This window comes from Lactuca virosa, chromosome 3 (genome assembly GCF_052849685.1).
Source record: "Lactuca virosa cultivar CGN04683 chromosome 3, Lactuca_virosa_CGN04683_v6, whole genome shotgun sequence".
Taxonomy (NCBI): domain Eukaryota; kingdom Viridiplantae; phylum Streptophyta; class Magnoliopsida; order Asterales; family Asteraceae; genus Lactuca; species Lactuca virosa.
The window spans coordinates 91,898,548-91,919,076 of record NC_136428.1 but is presented as its reverse complement, the minus strand read 5'-3'; the positions used below and the strand labels follow the sequence as shown (position 1 = coordinate 91,919,076).

General features: G+C 36.0%; 1 long non-coding RNA gene across 1 annotated transcript; it reads left to right on the top strand.

Moving 5' to 3' along the window:
• Positions 1 to 725: 725 nt before the first annotated feature.
• LOC145162486 (uncharacterized) lies at positions 726 to 1,845 on the top strand. The gene is made up of 2 exons (XR_013739135.1): positions 726 to 1,172; positions 1,621 to 1,845. It is a non-coding gene; the product is annotated as an uncharacterized LOC145162486 (long non-coding RNA).
• The last annotated feature ends 18,684 nt before the right edge of the window (positions 1,846 to 20,529 follow it).

Here is a 20,529-nt window from a genome sequence, read left to right as displayed (position 1 = left end):
AATGCAATTTTAAATGAAAACTTATGCTATTACATATTTCCTAGCAATCTATCATAACTCCTAAGAAGTAGCTCAAGAATCCGATCTTCAAACCATGCGACTGAAATCCATCTTCGCGATCAGATTCAACATACTCTTCTATTAAGCTTCCTTCCCTTTGCTTGATCCTGAAGCAGAGTCAAACTTTTTGATTCTTCCTTCTCTCAGATCCTTCAGGTAGTTAGGGCATCTTCGCTTCCAATGTCCCTTCTCTCGACAATAAAGACATACAGACTTATCATTTCTCTTCACCTTTTGGTCAACCGGGTTGACCAAGGCTGATCCCTTTCCATTGGGAAGAGAACACCACAACAAAACAGTCTTTTAGAGACGAACATTTTAGAGACAACATTAGTTGTCTCAAAAAATGCTTTTTTAGAGACAAAAAGTCATCGCTAATAACTATTTTGAAAATTGTTTTTTATCTGCGACAACAAGTCATCTCGAATAGGAAAGCGGGAATTTTTTTTGGGAACCGCCTTTCTTTTAAACATTCAGCGACGTTTTCTTGTCCCTGAAAAAGAAAATAAAAATTAATTATTTGAAATATCTGAAATTTATTTTTTTCTGCGACGAAATTCTATCTCTAACGGAAAAGCGGGAAATAATTTTTCATTGGCCGCGTCTTTTTTCGAGATTTCAATAAATCAGATATTTTTTCTTTGCAATATAAATTCTCTCCAAACCCTAAATTACTCTTTCATCGCCTCATTCTTCCAAACAATAGAACCGTCTAGGTTATAAATTTATTTCTCGACGATCTCCTGCCTGCTTGTATACTTTTGCTTCCAGGTGTCTCTCTTTAGCTCGTCTTCGGCATCTCTCTGATAGTCGCTACCCTGAAAGAGGGAGGCAAGTATGGACATCTCTAATTTTCGGTACCCACCACATCCGATGACTTCAATTCGACGGATTACTTAGCAATTTATTATTTCTTGGTTTGTAAAGTTGTTTTTGATATATATATTTTGACGAATATTTGCTCCATATTGCTTTACAAACCAACATTATTGGATCCGTCGAATATTTCGATTTTTGACGAATATTAGGTCATCATTGGATCGTTGGAGAGGGTTGAAACAACAAATTGCTTTTGGTTTGTGTATAAGGCTTGCTGTGATTGAATAAAAAAGGTAGAAAATTGTATATGGTCTTCCCTTTTGAAACTTATTGTTATACTCTTTAAGTTACAAACAAGTCATAATTTAATGTCAATGTTTTTTATTATATACATCATGTGAAAGTTGTATAGAACCCAGATCTCAAGTATGCCGTTTGTTATGTAGGAAAGGGCTTTAATATCAATTCAGGTGTTAGTATATTATTTAGAACCTAGATCTCAAGTTGGTAGTATGTTATATTGACCATTAACTTAGTGAAATATCACCATCACATGCATGTGTTTTACCATCTGCAAGTGGGTAAAGAGATACCTTGTATAAAATAATTTGACTTACTTTTACAATACTCTGTTTCTATTCTTGTGGTTGCTTACAAATCATCTCCAAGCCATTTTCTACTGGACTAAATCATCCTGTCTACATAACAAAGCATGATGATTTTTTTTTTTGCTGTTAACAGGAGATGATATGGGTCGCAAAAGAAGCTTCAGATCGACTTCCCAATAAACAAAACAGGAAAAAAAAATACACATATCGGTGAAAACATCAGAAAAGAAAAACAAAATGTCGATGGTGTTATGGGGTTTATGATGATAAAAATATGAATAAAGATAGTTTGTCTATTAAACTTCATGTTGTTCTATTGATTTATTGGATTTATGGCTAAATTGGATTATGATATTGATTTACTGTGTTTTGTAATTTGGAATTATGGATTCTGTATTAATTTGATGTTTATCAATATTAATGATTTTTTTTTTAAAAAACAACATAATTTCGTAAATTATTTTATGTATTTTAGTAATAGCTAATCATCTATGAAAGTTGTTTTTTTAAAATAATTAATTACCTTTAGAGACAACTTTTACTCTCTAAAATTAATTAAATAAAAAATCATTTTTTTCTTTTAGAGAAACATTTATCGCTAATAGTTATTACATTCAGCGAAGACACCGATGTCGTCGTAGAAGAAACTTTTAGCGACAGAGCTATTGCGAGGACACCATTAGCGACCACAGTCCTCACTATAGGTTTTTAGTGACGACATTAATGCTTTCTGAGACGACATTTGTCGTCTCTAAATATCATTTTTCTTGTAGTGGAAAGCTTTTCTGGACTTCCAATGTTACCATTGTCAATGTCCATGGAAGTTTGAGAAATAGACCTTCTACCAATATTTACTTTTCCAGTGCGCCAAAACATTTCTGATTCAACAGCAACAAGTAAATAGGTAAGATCAATAAGGGTCATGTTGTGATCTGTCACATAGTAGTTCTTAATGAACTCACTATACGACTCATGAAGTGACTGAAGAACCCAGTCAATAGCCAACTTCCTTAGACAACGACACCCAACATTCTCAACCTGTCAATGTGTGACTTCATTCCTAAGACATGAGTGCACACAGGTCTTCCATCTTTATGTTTCATTGCAAGCAGGGCTTGAGTGATCTTGAACTTTTCAAGTCTCCGAGCTTGTGAGTCAGGGAGAATAATTGGAGGAAGTGGAGGAAGAGAAATATGATTTCCATGAACCAGTCGCGGGATATCATCTTCATTAGGAAAGCTTGTTCCAAGGGATTTGAGAAGATCATAGTTGTCTGAACCAGACATCTACAATGGGAGATATTCAAGTTAGTTGGTTTAAGTCCTTAATATAACACCCAATATTAAATATTAAGGCTAGGACCCAACACAATATTTTATAACTTGGAAGAGGGATGCCGTAATCCAAGCTATAAAATATTTGAAGGTAGGCGAATGACGATTCACCAATTTCCACTATGAAAAACGAAATAATTTATTAGGTTTTACTTGGATTTGAAACTCCTAGATCTTTTGAGATTCATTGAATTTTCAATGGCATGTTTCAATCTCGATTGTGCCCTCTCAAGTTTTGTGACTGGGATGCCGAGGATCACAAAACAAGGTGTGAATAACCATGCAAATATACTTGGTATCCTTAATATTTATCACTTAATCGATGTGCCGGTTAACCACACGCGCTCCACCGATCCTATGCTAAACATTAAGTTACCCTTTGCCTACCTTGTTAAATCAAGTTAGTGTGTCGGTTAACCACACGCGCTCCACTAATCGACTTAAGCAAAGTGCAAAGTGTAATTTCATGGGTTAGCACCAAATTCACATTTTCCTAAGTAACTAAGATTGGGAATTCATAAGTGTTTAGTTACTTAGTATTTATCATTAATACTTTTAATGAAGGGAGAATTATAGTCCTGTCAAACCCGTTCGACTAACGACCCTCCATCAGTCAAGGAAGCGGTGGGTGAGAGTGGACACCCATTAAACTGCCATTTTATAGGCAGTAACCTTATACCCCCCTTATAGACCGGCTTCGTGAATGAGGCCTACTAACGGTAAAACTAACTTTGTTCTTATACATATATATAACTATTAACTATTAATATTATAATAGTATAAGGGTTGAATTTTAACTTTTAAAATTCTAAGGGCTTAACTTGGAATTAAAGTATTCATGAGGGGAAACTTTACAAATTCCAAAAACTTGAGGGCAAGTTTTGAACTATTAAAAAACTTTTGGATTTTCATAACTTATGAGTTTACTTAAGGTTTTAAAAACTTTAATGAAGAGACTCTTGAACATCCATAACTTGAGGACAAGTTATGGAGTTCATAAGACAAAAAGACTCTTCAATTTTGTAACCTATGAATTTTAATGGATCTTTAAAAGAAATGACTTTTGGTAATCCATAACTTGAGGACAAATTATGGACTCCATTAAAAAACATTTAGATCAAGAATTAACTAAGAACCAATTTGCAAATAATTCCTATGATCTACCAAAACTCATAAGTGTATGAACAACCATATCAACCATTTTCAAGAACTTAGCTAAGCACATAAACTAAAACAAGTCTTGAAACTTTGACAATTATCATTTATTTGGATGAGAATAAACATTACCATAACATCAAAATCAAGTTTTATGAACAAAAACACTTTGTGGTAATGATTCTAATCCAAAACAGGCCAAAAAACTATTTTTTTTCATTGAACAGTCACTACCTCGTGGTAAATTTTACCACCTCGTGGTGAACTGGCAGATTCCAAAAAAACGATTTTTCTTGCAAATAGCATCAAGTATAATTGAAAACAAGCCTAGGATCTGATACCACTGAAGGGTTTTGAGCATTCTAACACTCCTATGGTGTACATGCAACCTTATAAACCTTGGATCTATGTTTTCTCTATTATACATGCAAATATTCAATATTCCAACGTTTCATCCTAACTAGCATACAATGAAGTATATACAATAAAATAATTTAGTAGAATGACGTACCTTTTGATGAAGCTTGAAGTCTTGAACCTTTAAGAGCCTAGTGCCTCAAGTGTTGCACCTCAAATGGTTCATACAACACCAAGAACCCTTGGAATAACTAGAGAATAAGGATACTTGCACCAAATCGGTTTTGCCCTCTTGTGTATATACACTAGTGCTCATTTCATGAACTAGGGACCTCTTTATATAGTGTGGAGGATTAGGGTTACATTCATGTAAACCCTAATACCCATGACCTTTCATTTCCATAGGATCCATGGGTTAAACACTCCATGGATTATCCATGAAAGCTTAGCCCAACCTAAATGAACTTGGACCACCACATATATAAGAGTCCATATTTAATTAGTTCCTTTTTGATCACTAAATTAATTCTAAATTAATTCTTGATCAATGCTAATTACATAATATGATTTCATATTCATATATTAGAACTTATAATATATTAATATAAATCACTAGTATCCTTTTTCTCATTTTGTCTATCCAATTGTTCCGATGCCATGCATCCCAAATGGACCATGCCAAGTCGGGTCGAATACATACCAATAAAAGTTATGGTCTTAGACATCTAATCCAACAGTTAAAAAACTCGACGAGTTCATGTGTTAAAGCATGAACTCGACGAGTTCTTTATAGAACTCGACGAGTTGGCCTTCCAGTTTGCAGATTTTCGATGTTTTTGGCTGAAATTGGACTAGAATCATTACCCTAAGCTGTTTTGGACTTATAAAACCTATTTTTTTTTTTGATGTGGTAATGATTATGGTAGACCAATTTCAAGGTTATTATCAAAATTTCAAGTTTTATATGTGTTTATATGATTCTTGAAGTTGTTGATATGATTGTTCATATGTGACAACCCGAAATTTCTATTCTGTACAACCATTCACTTCAATAGGAGTCAAAACTGTTTCTGCTAATTTTCAAGCTTTTTGGAATAAGTTTGAGTATTTTAAGATTAGTACTTCAGGAGATAACAGGAGAGAGGATGCCCTAGGGTTTATTGTGCAACAATATTATTCCAAAACTCCAAGAGTTTGGAGTTTACGGCCTAAACAAAGGTGTTTACGGCCGTAAACCCTAAAAGGGGGTATAAATATGACACTTAGTCATATTTTACCATTTTTCACATTTTCAAGATCCAAATCTCAATTCTCTCTCAAGTATCATCCAACATTTCTTCAAGATCTTCAACTTGTAAGTGTTTCTTACCCTAATAAGTTGATATATACCTTAATCTAGTGATCTAACATGATTCCATCCGTGAAATCATTCCAAAAGTGTAGATCTTCAAGTTTCCCCAAGAACACCAAGAACACACACTAGTGTTCTTGGACTTTTAGCACCTTTTCAAGCTTCTACCTAGTAAGTACTTCTATCCTAGAGTATTATAGAGCTTGTTACACTTCTAAACATCAAGAAAACACCCAAGAAACCAAGGATCAAAGGTGTTTACGGTCCAAGATGTTCTTGGACCGTAAACCCCAAAAAGGGTGCCAAAGTGTGCCCTAGTCCCTTCTAAGCCTTGGAAACTAGCCTAGATCCCTTCCTTGATGTGCTTAGTACTTGAAAACATCAAAAGACCATAAACCATTTGGGTTTACGGCCGTAAACCCAAAGGGAAATGGTCCAAGGACCGTAAACTCCTAAAAGGAGTGAAATGGTGCCCTAATCTCTTCCTAAGGCTTAAACATGAAGTAGGAATGCTTCTTGTGATCTTTAAGGCTTCAAAACACAAAATGGTCAAAGAAACATGAGTTTACGGCCGTAAACTCATGGGTTTACGACCGTAAACTCAATGAGTTATGGTCACAAAACCGTAAACTCCAATAAAGGGTCCCCTTGAACCCTAAACTCAATAGCAATGTCCTACAACACTTAGATGCAATCCTTAGGACTTATAGCACTTAAATAAGGTGTTTTACATGTCCTAGGATGTCTTAACTTTGTTTATTAGTTGTTTAAAGACTAATTGGATACATATATGTGTTATTATATGTTAATTAGGATCATTGTGTGTGTACAAGTCTTCACTTGACACCTAGCAATCCTATATCATCAATTCATCCAAACCACTCACTACAGGTGAGTTCATACCCCTTAATTAACCTTTTAAATGTTTTTAAATGCTTTTATGGGGGGGGGGGGGAATACAAGTTGAACAATTATAGTTATTATATCAATCACATGTGATTAATAACTACCAAACAAGTGGATTTCTTACTTTTCAAACTGTGTTACCAAACTGTTTTACTTCAAACTGTCTTACAAACTCTTTTACATACCAAATGCTTTTATCAAACTCTTTTACATGTTAAATACTTTTACTTAAACTCTTTTAACTTATATTCTGTGTATCTATATAGATATAGTTATATAAGTAGGATTGAAAGGACTTAGGACTGATAGCTCACCTTACTTCCTGTTCCTTGTTTGGTTGTAGACTTAGGGTATTCAGGTTATTTGTCCGAAGGTCGTTTGAATCCTAGTTATATATCATGTATATGTGTGTAGATATAAAAGGTTACTTCTTTCATTCAGTTCAATGCCTTTGGGTAGCAAAGGTATACAAACATGTTCATATACACAAACAACATTACCAGTAAACTATAATAGGTATAGTTTAGGAAGATACTATAACTAGAACAATGAAACATACAAGGAGTCAGTTCATTCATGAGTAATACATAGTGATGAGAAACAAACATAATACATAGTGATGAGAAACAAACATAATACATAGTGATGAGAAACAAACATAATACACAGTGATGAGAAACAAAACATACATGCTAGACAGAGAAAGAACACACAATACAACTAGCACATACATATACATATACATATACATTACTTACAGTTCTGTGCGCCACTTAACGGGGGCATGACACTACCTGTCATGACCCGTTTTGTATCCAGAATCTCCTTAAATGGGGAGAGTATGAGTTTGTGTATAGATCTATACTGGATTGACTATCCTACACCTTGCTGCTCGCTACAGTGGGACTTGCAAGTCTACGGGTGCCAAACGTCATTTCTTACGACGTCTTACATCGTCGTTTTTCTATAGAGTCGGTAGCAGGATACAGGCCGATCACATGGTACTTTAAATAACAATTGGTTTAAAGTAATTAGTACAACAGTAGTTACTTAATACAACACTACAATACTATATCATTTTCCCTTTACATTTACTTTGTGATATTCACACAATAAACAATAATGTAAAAACTATATTTTTGGTTAATGATAGTCAGATTTGGGAAAATACACACTCTTACAAGAGACACACACACAGATACTAGATGCCTTGGTAGAAGGCTACTTTTAGTAGGAAACATAGGGTTTTCTAGGAGAGTTCAAACAATTACAAACTTTTACAAAACTTATACATTACAGACTTACAAACACTTTCATACAAATACAGACACTAATATACTTATGAACTCACCAGCTTTAAAGCTGATAAACTCTTTCAAAATAACTTGTATTCTCAGGTCGCCAGTAGACAGGTACCGGAGCCAGGTTTTTGAGAAGATGGAGCTCGTTCAAGACTCATCTTTTATTTTGATGTATATTTTTGGTGTCTATAAAACTTGACAGAACACACCTGTATTAAATTATATTATTAATGCAATGGATGATGTTGTTGCTTGTTTACTACTTTGCATTGTTGTGATACTGTACATGACGTCCTCCACCCCCGAACGTTTCCGCCGTTCCGGTTTTAATGGAGTCCATAATTTTTCCTCAAGTTATGGATTACCAAAAGTCATTTCTTTTAAAGATTCATTAAAATGCAAAGGTTACAAAGTTGAAGAGTCTTTTTGTTTTATGAACTTCATAACTTGTTCTCAAGTTATGGATGTTCAAGAGTCTCTTCATTAAAGTTTTTTAAAACCATAATTAAACTCATAAGTTATGAAAATCCAAAAGTTTTTGAATAGTTCAAAACTTTCCCTCAAGTTTTGGAATTTGTAAAGTTTCCCCTCATGAATACTTTAATTCCAAGATTAAACCCTTAGAATTTTAAAAGTTAAAATTTAACCCACTGAAGGGTTTTGAGCATTCTAACACTCCTATGGTGTACATGCAACCCTAAATACCTTGGATCTATATTTTCTCTATTATACATGCAAACTTGAAGTTTCCAAGGTATTACCCTAACTAGCATACAATCTTTGATACATGGGTAATAAACAAGTTAGAATACATACCTTTTGTTGTAGCTTGATTCCATGGAGCTTAAGAGCCTAGTGCCTCAAGTGTGACACCTCAAATGGTTCACACAACACCACCAACAACTTGGAATAACTTGAGAGAGGAGTTATTATGCTCAAATCGGCTAGCCCTCATGTGCACACACCTTAGTGCCAATTTCTTGAGCCATGGGATCCTTATATATTGTGGCTATTAGGGTTACACCATGTAACTCATGTCTTTCCATATTCTTCATGCTCCATGGGTTAAAACCTCCATGGAGTATCCATGGGTTACTCCATGGGTTTAGCCCAACATGAAGAATTATGGATCATAAGCCCACATATATAAGAATGAATGATTTACACAATCAATCCCCATATATTTAATTAGTCTCCTTTTGATCACAAAATTAATTACAAATTAATTCTTGATCAATACTAATTAAATAATATGATTTCATATTAATATATTAGAACTTATAATATATTAACAAATCATAAATATCCTTTTCTCACAAAAGTCAATCCAAATTGTTCCGATGCCATGCAACCCAAATGGACCATGCCAAATCGGGTCAACTACATACCGATTATAGTTATGGGCTTAGACACTAATCCAACAGTCTCCCACTTGGATAAGTCTAAAACTATTATTGCGTATGACTCCAAAACCCGACTAGCAATCGTAGCTCTTAAAAGCCGCTGTCGAACTCTGAACAAATCAATGACGCGTCCATTAGATAAGGGATCATATATTCCTCCATTCTAGATATCATATGGACTGAGACATGGATTATAATCATTCTCTCTGTCCATTTGTTGTTTCCCGATTTCCGATTTATGACGACTGACTAATTGAACAAATCAAATCAGTCCACGCTTGGCCAAGCACTTCGGGGTGTCATCACTAAATCATCGAGGGGCCCATAAATATCGCTTTTATCCCTTTCAGGGTAAAAAGAATGGATAAACTTTGACTCATATGCTTGTTCTACTACTTGTTGAATCATACACAAAGGAACGTTTTATAACATCGAGTTACCAATGCGTTTTTGTACAATCAATGTATAACCAACTCATAGGCAACAACTCATATCTCTAGGTTTGAAGAATATAAGATATTATCGTCTCATGATCACTCGTGATAAAATCCATGAAGTGAGTCAAATGAGCGTGGGTTTAATCCAATACTCAGAACTTATGAGCACTCATGAATGTTGTAGCAACTCTTTCTATGTCCACTACCTTGGACATCTACAAACCAGCTTCATGACAGTCTTCCCTTAATACCTACTTCCAACGTATTATCGATTGTGGATGGTTTGAATAACTTAGTCATTCAGAAAGAACGACCTAGTTATTCTGGAAGTCAAAACATGCAAAGTGAAACACAAGAATAATCGAATCCAATATGGTCTCAGAACTTATGAATATAAATAGAACACCTTTTATTTATCCCCATATTGATTACACATTATTCATTGCATACTGTTTCAAATTATCAACTTTATACTTGAATTAAAACAATAGTTGTCCCATGCTCCAAGCATGTACACTATGTTTTCTAAACACTAGTCATGCCATACACCAAGTATGCACACTATGTTTGTCCAAACATTAGTTATGCCATACACCAAGTATGCACACTAAGTTTGTCTATGATCTTTTACTTTGTGAAATAGATCGATTGAACATAATTCCAATGATTCTCATTTCACAATCCCAAATCCTTACCGCAAATGCAAGAATTCCAAATTCCTGCCATTTACCGAAATCTGTTAGATTTTAAACTTATATGCACTGGTCCTCTTATAATGATTATGCACAAAGTCACAAAGACTTGTCAACAGTCATTACAGAGTATTCCAATGGAGATCATTCCATGGAAACGAAGTCTCGAATTCAAAGTACATTGCTTTGAACATCATTCTTGCATTAAGTTTCTTAATCTTACGCAGATTTAATGAATAACTTCATGTCAATATGGTCCTCTCCAAAAATTCACACCATACTTCCAACTGTCCCTGAGCAACCAATATTTGGTAAACCTTAGATTTTCCTCGATAATTGCTTAATCACTTTAGTCATATCCAGTTCTAGTACTTTTTCCCTCTTAATGCCATAGGCATTTGGAAGAATTTAGAACAGATGAATATTATAGCACATGCAATCGATCCTATATCCGAAGCATATGGGACACGATTCATGATGTCTCACATAAAGACATGATACTAGACCAGTCTTTTGCTATAATATTTCTATTTCTATTTGCCATGTTCTCATAATTCAGATTATGAAAAGGGATGTCGTAATCATAATCGAATTTTAGAACGCAAATAATGTTCCCATATATAGAATTTTCTTTTGTTGAACCATTCCAACATAACATTCATATATATACTTGACTAAATTTGATTAAAATCTCAATCTAAGCTTTTAGAATTGAAATGAAGTATAATTTCCTCTCCCTTAATTATAGCAAAACAACTTTTCCCAATTGAAATTTTTGTTTTCTATAATTAATATTGCTAACTTGCAACACTTATCATAATTATCATGCTCCCACTAAAATGATGATTATTACCATAGCACTTATGCTCCCACTAGCTTTGACATGTACTCAGAAATCAGCTGGACTTCTAGAAATCAACACTTTATTGACTTTCTTACCAAAGTTCAGATTTCTGATACGAGATGCTTTGATAAAACTTTATCAAAATCATACACCTTTCCTTAGATAGCTGACATGTGTGTCTAAACAATTTTCAGAACTATGAAAAGGGATGCCGTAATCATAGTCTCAATTGTTTAGACCTTTGCCATTTCTCACAGGTCCATGTTAGTGTGCCGGTTAACCACACACGCTCCACTAACGACTTTGAGAATGCAAATATCACAATTGCTATCTACTTAAAACCTCTTAGTTAAAGCGTTTCCTCACCATCATTTTCATGAATCAGATAGAAACCTTATGACACTTAGATTTTATGGTGTATGTGTTCCTATCCATGTGAATTTGTCAAAACCATAATCACAAGACAAGGTTAGTGACAAATCCAAACTCATATGGACCGAACTTGTGCAATCTTAACTTCTTGCCACCTGGCAGCACAAGGGCCTTCCATTGCTTCCAAGTTATTATGCAACCAATTGAGAACTCTCAGAACTCATATGCAAAGCCAACTTTAACTAGAATGGGCACATAAATAGGAATATGTCAACACGATAGGTTATACTACATGTTTTATTCTTGATTATACTCTTTCAGAATCTTTTAGACTCCCACTGTCCTCTTGACATATAAGACTCTCTTGCCAAGTACCATGCCTTGTCAAACAAATATTCAAGAGATAGTGTAGATTTTTATCAAGACAAACACTTCACACAATTGGCCTTAGTTGGTCTTTGTTTTATCCAAAACATCACAACTTACCAATTTCAAATGTACAAGAGTAGAAAACATTTTACTCTACATTTGACAAGTATTATAAACCTTCTTTAAGATATGTCACTCAAGTTACAATCTTGGAGTATGACTCTAAGAATTGTTTTGGAACGAAGTATGACTCATCTTCTTGATTTAACCATTTCAACAATTCATGATTCCTCTTCTTAGCCATAGGAATGCACTAAGATGTCCTTAGAGGACCAATTGTGATATGGTTTCTTAATAATTAATATGATCACAAAACATGATAATAAAGTACTCTCCCATCTTTTCAGATTTGAGAAACTTTTATCTTTCTGCCTAATTTGATTCTTCTTATTCGTTCTGCCTTACATTGAAACTTTTCCAATGTTTCAAAATTATACTTAAACTTGTAAGTATAACCATATTTACTGAACTTCAATAAATCATGACGAATAATCTTATCGATCTTTGTGGTGGACTTGACCAGTGCACAAGAATGTGTACTCGATCCCTTAGTCCTTCACTTGACTCACATATACATGTGAACAAGGAACTAGTCTTAATTTTCCAAAGATGAAAATTGTCATTCATCATACAATACAACTTGCATAATTCCAAGTTTCTATCCAACTGAAACTTGGTTGATGAGAATCTTTCCTTATTTGGTAAATTATGACACTTCCACAAACGAAAGAATCAAATCCATTTTCCAATGTTGCTATCAATGGAATCATATAAACACCAATTTTTTCACAAATGCCACTGTAAGGATATTTAAAATAAATAAAAAAACGAAGCTTTTCTTTTATTTAAAACTTGCGGAAATCTTATCCTTACAATGGAAATGCATATGGAAACTATGTTGTTATCTATTCCTAAGCAATATATCATAACTCTTAAGTAGCAGCTCAAAATTCTGATCACCGAACCATGCGATCGAAATCCATCTTCGCGATCAGAATCAACATATACTTCCTTTAAGCTTCCTCTCTTTTCTTTGATTCTTAAAACTTCAACATGTGACCCAGTCACATCATGTAATAAGAATCTCCAAATAGGAACTTAATAGAGTTAGATAGTGGACTTACCTGAAGTAGAGTCAAACTTTTTGACTTGACCAACCTTATGATCTTTCAGGTAAATAGGGCAACTTTGCAACCAATGCCCCTTCCTTTGGCAATATAAGCATATGGACTCTTTGGGAATGGTACACGAGACTGTCTCAGACTTAGCCTTTCTCTTTACCATTTGGTCAACCGAGTTGACTATGGCCGATCCCTTTCCATTGGGAAGAGAAAGCTTTTCTGGATTTTCAATGTTACCATTGTCAAAGTCCATGGTAGTTTGGGAAGTTGATATTCTAATCAAATTTGCTCCAAATCATTGCTGATTCAGCAGCACCTAGCAAATAGATAAGATCGTTAAGGGTCATGTCATAGTCTGTTTCATAGTTGTCCCAAAGGAAACTCACTATGTGACTTAGAAAGTGATTGAACAACCAACTTTCTCAAGACTTTGACACCCAACTCTCCCAGCTTGTCAATATGTGACTTCATCTCCAAGATGTGAGCACACATAGACCTTGATTGCCAATAGGGCTTGAGTGACCTTGAACTATTCAAGAACTTGTGGGTTAGGGAGAAAATTGGAGGATGTGGAGGAAGTATGATTTCCATGAGCCAACCACGGGACATCATCTTCATTAGGAAAGCTTGTTCCATGAGATTTGGGAAGATCATAGTTGTCTGAACCAGACATTTACAATGGGAGAAATTCAAGTTAGTTGATTTAAAGTCCTTAATATAACACCCAATATGAAATATTAAGGCTAGGATCCAACACAATATTTTATAACTTGGAAGAGGGATGCCGTAATCCAAGCCATAAAATATTTGAAGGTAGGTGAATGACGATTCACCAGTTTCCACCATGAAAAACGAAATAGAAATATTAGGTTTTAATTGGATTTGAAACTCCTAGATCTTTTGAGATTCATTGAATTTTCAATGGCATGTTTCAATCTCGATTGTGCCCTTTCAAGTTTTGTGACTGGGATGCCGAGGATCACAAAACAAGGCGTGAATAACCATGCAAATATACTTGGTACCCTTAATATTTATCACTTAATCGATGTGCCGGTTAACCACACGCGCTCCACCGATCCTATGATAAACATTAAGTTACCCTTTGCCTACCTTGTTAAATCCAGGTTAGTGTGCCGGTTAACCACACACGCTCCACTAACGATTTAAGCAAAGTGAAAAGTGTAATTTCATGGGTTAGCACCAAATTCACATTTTCCTAAAGTAACTAAGATTGGGAATTGCTAAAAGGTTTAGTTACTTTATATTCATCATTATACTTATAATAAAGGGAGAATTATAGTCCTTGTCCTACCCGTTCAGCTAACGACCCTCCACCAGTCAAACCTTATACCCCCCTTATAGACCGGCTTCGTGAATGAGGCCTACTAACGGTAAGACTGAATTTGATCTTATATACACACACACACACACACACACACATATATATATATATATATATATATGTATTATTAACTTATAATAAGGGTTTTGAGCATTCTAACACTCCTATGGTGTACATGCAACCCTATAAACCTTGGATCTATGTTTTCTCTATTATACATGCAAATATTCAATATTCCAAGGTTTCATCCTAACTAGCATAATAAGAAGTATATACAATACAAGAATCTAGTAGAATGACATACCTTTTGATGAAGCTTGAAGTCTTGAACCTTTAAGAGCTTAGTGCCCCAAGTGTTGCACCTCAAATGGTTCACACAACACCAATAACCCTTGGAATAACTTGAGAATAAGGATACTAGCACCAAAATCGGTTTTGCCCTCTTGTATACACACACTAGTGCTCATTTCATGAACTAGAGACCTCTTTATATAGTGTGGAGGATTAGGGTTACATTCATGTAAACCCTAATACCCATGACCTTTCATTTCCATGGGTCAAACACTCCATGGACTATCCATGAAATCTTAGCCCAACCTAAATGAACTTGGCCCATCCTATATATATATATATATATATATATATATATATATATATATAAGAGTCCATATTTAATCAGTTCCTTTTTTATCACTAAATTAATTCTTGATCAATACTAGTTAAATAATATGATTCCATATTAATATATTAGAACTTGTAATATATTAATATAAATCATAAGTATCCTTTTTCTCATTTTGTCTATCCAATTGTTCCGATGCCATGCAACCCAAATGGACCATGCCAAATCGTGTCAAGTACATACCAATTATAGTTATGGACTTAGACACTAATTATCATAAAGCTACCATGATGAGATCTAAGCAAAAAAAACATACAGGTAGCAACATTATACCTTATGGAGCTTCCAAATGAGATGATGATCCAAGATCTACAAGCTTGCTTTCCTTCCTTGACTCCTTGGTGCACTTCCTTCTCCTTTAAGCACACAAATAATGCACTTTATGCTCAAAATACTCACTTATGGGGTTAAGGTTTGATAAAAACGGCTTAAGGACTTGGAGGCTGAAACAGCGAAGCAAAATGATCCATAAAGGTTCTTAAATACTCTTCAAACCCTAAAATTTAGGGTTTCACCCGGACATTAGTACGCCCAGCATATTAGTCTTGCTTCCAAAATGTAACGCCCGGTTCCTGGTATGTATTTTAAATCAATTTATTCTCATTTGTATAGAATCTCGACAAGTTGGTGAAGGGTCTAATTAGTGGTTTGGTCTAGGCTTTCTATGTAATAGCTTCTTTTGAGTCAATTTATAGTTTTTGGTAGATTGTGTGTAGTTTACGGCCCAACAATGAGTTTACGGCCGTAAACCCAAGGCCGGCCCAGGTTCAGTATATATAGAGGTGTGCTAGGTCTTTTGTCAGTTGTTGATGCCACAGAGTTCACGGCTGCTATTACCACAAGTTGTACCAGACGTTATTCCTAATAGAAAGCATGTGCAAGCTTATTATCATTCTTGTTTCTACTTGTTCTTTATTGTTATTGATTGTGTTTGCTATTTGATCACTGGTAAGATCCGTTTCAGGACCTTACAATTGGTATCAGAACAAAACCAGTGTCAAGGCATCCTACAATCGAATTTTTGACCGTGTTCTTCTTTGTTTACGATTGAAGTTGGTGTTTGCTGCGAAAGGGTTTCAAGCTTAATTCAAAAAAATGCGTTTCTGGGAGATTACGACCATAGCTTACGGCCGTAAACTTAGATTACGACCGCAAACTCAAATAAGTTCTTGAAACGTAAATTTGGTTATTGGGCCGTGAATAAGGATTTTTCAACAACCGGAAACTTGGATTCTTAGACCGCAAACTTAGACCGCAAACACCTTTACGACCGTAAACATCTTTTGACCGTGAAGAGAGTTTACGGCCGCAAACTCTCTTTTAACCGTGAACATAGTTTACGGCCGCAAACTCTCCTTTGACTGTGAACTTGTGTCTGACCGGAAACTTAATTTATTTTTAATAATTTAGTTTCTATTTAATATTAATTTAATATTAATGGATTCACAAAGTCAAACACAGCACCACGAGCTGGATTCTGTAATGGGCACAACCACTCGAATTCCAAGACTGCTGTCCGCTGAAGGTTTCCCTGAATGGAAGTACAGGATTGAGAAGTATATCAAGATGAAGGACTTCAAAATTTGGAGAAGCATCATAAAAGATCCTGTCAGAATAACCACCACTGTTGTAGGGAAAGTGGTTGAAAAAAAGATTGAGAATTACACAGATGAAGACTTCGAGAAGGTTGAAGAGCAAGAAAGCGCTTTGGCCACTCTGACTATGGCCCTATCTCCTGATATAGCTCAAGGTTTTAGGGAGTACACTTCTGCTAAGGCTTTGTGGGAAGCCCTAATCGAGGTTTATGAAGGGAATGAAGACATGAAGGAGAGTCGCTAAGATATGCTGCGACAACGGTTTAACATGTTCAACTACGTTCCTGGAGAAACTCTTGAAGCACAGCTGCAGCGATTCACAACTCTTACCACTGAGATGACTGTAGCCGGGATCTTTTACACCAAGTCTGAGATAAACAAGAAGCTACTGAATGCTCTCCCAAAGTCATGGGACATGAATGTGGCTGTTATAAAGAAGACTAAGGATCTAAGCTGACTCTTTCTTGCTAAAGTGATGGCAGTCATCAAGGCCTGTGATATTGATGACAAGCAGCGGGAGATAAATCATGTGAATTCATACTCAGCTGCAAACCTTGGGATCTCTTCTAACAATGCTCTTTCATCTCTCACTTTTTCTTCTGCAGGTCAACCCTTTGCTGCTCAGCAAGCTCAGGTTCAGTCTTTTTCTACTCCATCAGCTTCTTCTCTTCATGCTGCATCAGCCATGCCTCTCTCTCAGAACCAATCATTCGTGGCTGCTCAAGCTGCTTCTTCCTCCAATGTGGCTTCCTCATCAAAAGGAAAGGAGGGTGATGAAAATCTCGCTCTTGCTACAGGGCTTGTTAACTGCTACAATGCACTTGTAGATGGAGATCTTCCGCCCCAATTGTCATTTGCCGATCTCGATCAGATTCACCCTGAAGACGTAGAAGAGATGGATATCACATGGCAAATTGCCATGGCAGTTTTCAGGGCGAAACAGTTTGCCAAGAAGACCGGAAAGAACAACTGGGGGATGAGTGCTGACAAGAAGGTTGGGTTCAACAAGGGAAAGCTGCGTTGTTTCAACTGCCATGAGCCAGGGCATTTTGCTCGTGAGTGTCCGCAGCCGGATAGAAGATTGAATAATGACCGGACAATGGTTGCAGTTGGGAACAATCGAAGCGGTGCTCAGGTCAACAGCGAGAAGGCCATGGTTGCGCAATCGTTTGACTGGGAGGATCAGATGCAGGCCCTGAACATATCAGGACCTGAAAATGCTCATTTCGCACAGGTTGGTGATGATGCTCCGGCAGAGATTGTTGCAGCTGAAGATCAAATGATGGAGCTGCAGTTTGCGTTGATGGTATCTTCTTCTCATGAACCAAATAAAAACGAGGTAAGTCTACCCTCATGCTCTCAAGCTTGTATTGATTATGTTAAAATTCTCCATGAGGAAATTGAGACACTACGTAGGGAACTAGAGGACCTTAGGTATGAGGGTTACCAACTTAGAAAAGGACAAAAACCTCTTAAGGCCCAGTTAGAATCTAAAATAAAGGACTTTAGGAAACTTCAGGAAGACTATAGTAATAAATGTGAAAATTATGACTTCATAAAGAAACAGAACGCTGAGTTAGTGACTGAAATTGAAACATTAAAGGGCAAATTTGAAACTGCTGATTTTGATTTTCGAAAATATGATGTATCAAGTGAGGTAGTTGCCAATATGATAGACCACTGCATGCAATTTAAACGTAATCAGTCAAAGGGTCTAGGGTATAATCAAGTGCCTCCTCCTTTCAATCATTCATATCAGTTTCAACCTTTGTCCAAGGAAGAGATTGCCAATGAACCATCAATGGTTTATGGCAAGCCATCCGGTTTTGTTTCGGGAGGATTTATTAATGTTGAAAGTACTAACATTTCTACTTCTCCTGCAGATCAATCCTTAAATCAGTCAAAGCACGAAGTTGAAGGATCTGTTTCTGAAAATAAAACTGAGTCTGAACCTGAAGTTTTAGTTTTAAATAAAGACTTTAATTTTTCTGATGTTGCTAGTGACAATGTTTCTTGTGATGTTTCTACATCTTATGATACCTTTTTGAATGGTTTTAAAGTGTTTGATGATGTGGTTGGAAATTCTAATGTTTGTGATGTTAATAATGAAAAACCAACAGTTTCACAAGTTTCTCCATCTAATGCACCCTCATTTGTCTCACAACCTAATTCTTGTTCTTGTTCATGTGAGAGAAGCAAGGGTGTTGGTATGGAAAACAAATATGAACAATGCAGTACAAGTTTTAACAATAACAAACATATTTGTTTCAATTGTGGTATTGGTGGTCATATAGCTAGGAATTGTTCTAATCGAATGTTTGTACATTTTGGGTCACCAAGAGGAGAGAACGAATTCAGAGGAAGGTCTTTAAATAGAAAGTCCTCTAGAAATCGTTCTCGGAATGATGATTGGAAGGATGATCGGAGTAGAAAACGGGCTGTTTTTCAAAAGCATATAAAGGTTATTCATAACAAAGTCCCAAGCAGTTTGCCAAAACCGAACATGGCCAAGCCAAGGTCGGTTTCGTCAAGAAGCAGCAATGGGTCTTCAACCAATTCTGGTAGAAAACCCAAGTGCTCCAAGCAAACTGATAAAAATCCAATTTCAAAACCACCCGGGACTGTTAGAAAACCTAATTATCAATGGTTGCCCAAATTAGCCTCCAATCCATCATCTGTGTCTTCTGAAAGGTTATTAAATAATGATAGATCTAAAAAGGCATCGGGACAACCCAAGAAAATAATGACCTGGGTTCCCAAATCTAAATAAACCCGCACATTTTGCAGGAACAGTTGCGGGGGAATGTCGTCAGACCTTGGTTCGTCGACAGCGGCTGCTCCCGGCATATGACAGGAGATATCACCCAACTGCATAACATTCAATCTTTTAATGGGGGATATATTTCCTTTGCGGGTGGAGAAGGTGGAAAAATCACTCAAAGAGGAACCGTCACAAATGGGGTGTTAAGTTTCGAGAATGTCAACTTTGCTCCCGAATTGAAGCATAGTTTGTTGAGTGTGTCTCAGATATGCGACAAAGGCTATTCTACACATTTCACTGAAAAGGAATGCATGATTCTCAAGCCAGGATTTGTCATCCCAGAAGAGTGGATTCTTGTAAAATCTAAAAGGGATGGAAATGCTTACATCATTGATATGAATAGCAATCTTCCAGAACAAGTTATGTGCCTCTTTTCAAAGATCTCAGAACAAAATGCAATGCTATGGCACCAAAGACTCGGTCATGCTAACGCGAAGAACTTGAATCGTCTTGCAAAGAATGAGATGGTCCGTGGTTTGTCTGTCAAAGACTTTATAACGTTTGAAAAGTGTGTGTCATGTGCCCAAGGTAAGCATCACAGAAAACCACACCTGCCAAAACAGGTCAACTCAATTAGTCAGGTGCTTCAATTGCTACATATAGATCTGTTTGGACCAGTCAACGTTCTCAGTATTAATAGAAATTCATATTGTCTGGTTGTGATTGATGATTTCTCTCGTTTTACGTGGGTTTTCTTTCTGTCCAACAAAGCTGGAGTTGCTGATCTAATTAAGAAATTCATTGTGTTGATTGAGAACTAAACTAACAACCGGGTGAAGGCGCTTCGTACCGACAACGGAACAGAGTTCAAGAACTCTGTACTCGATCATTTTTGCGCAGAAAAGGGTATCATGCGTCAATACAGCTCCACTCACACACCTCAACAAAATGGTGTTGCTG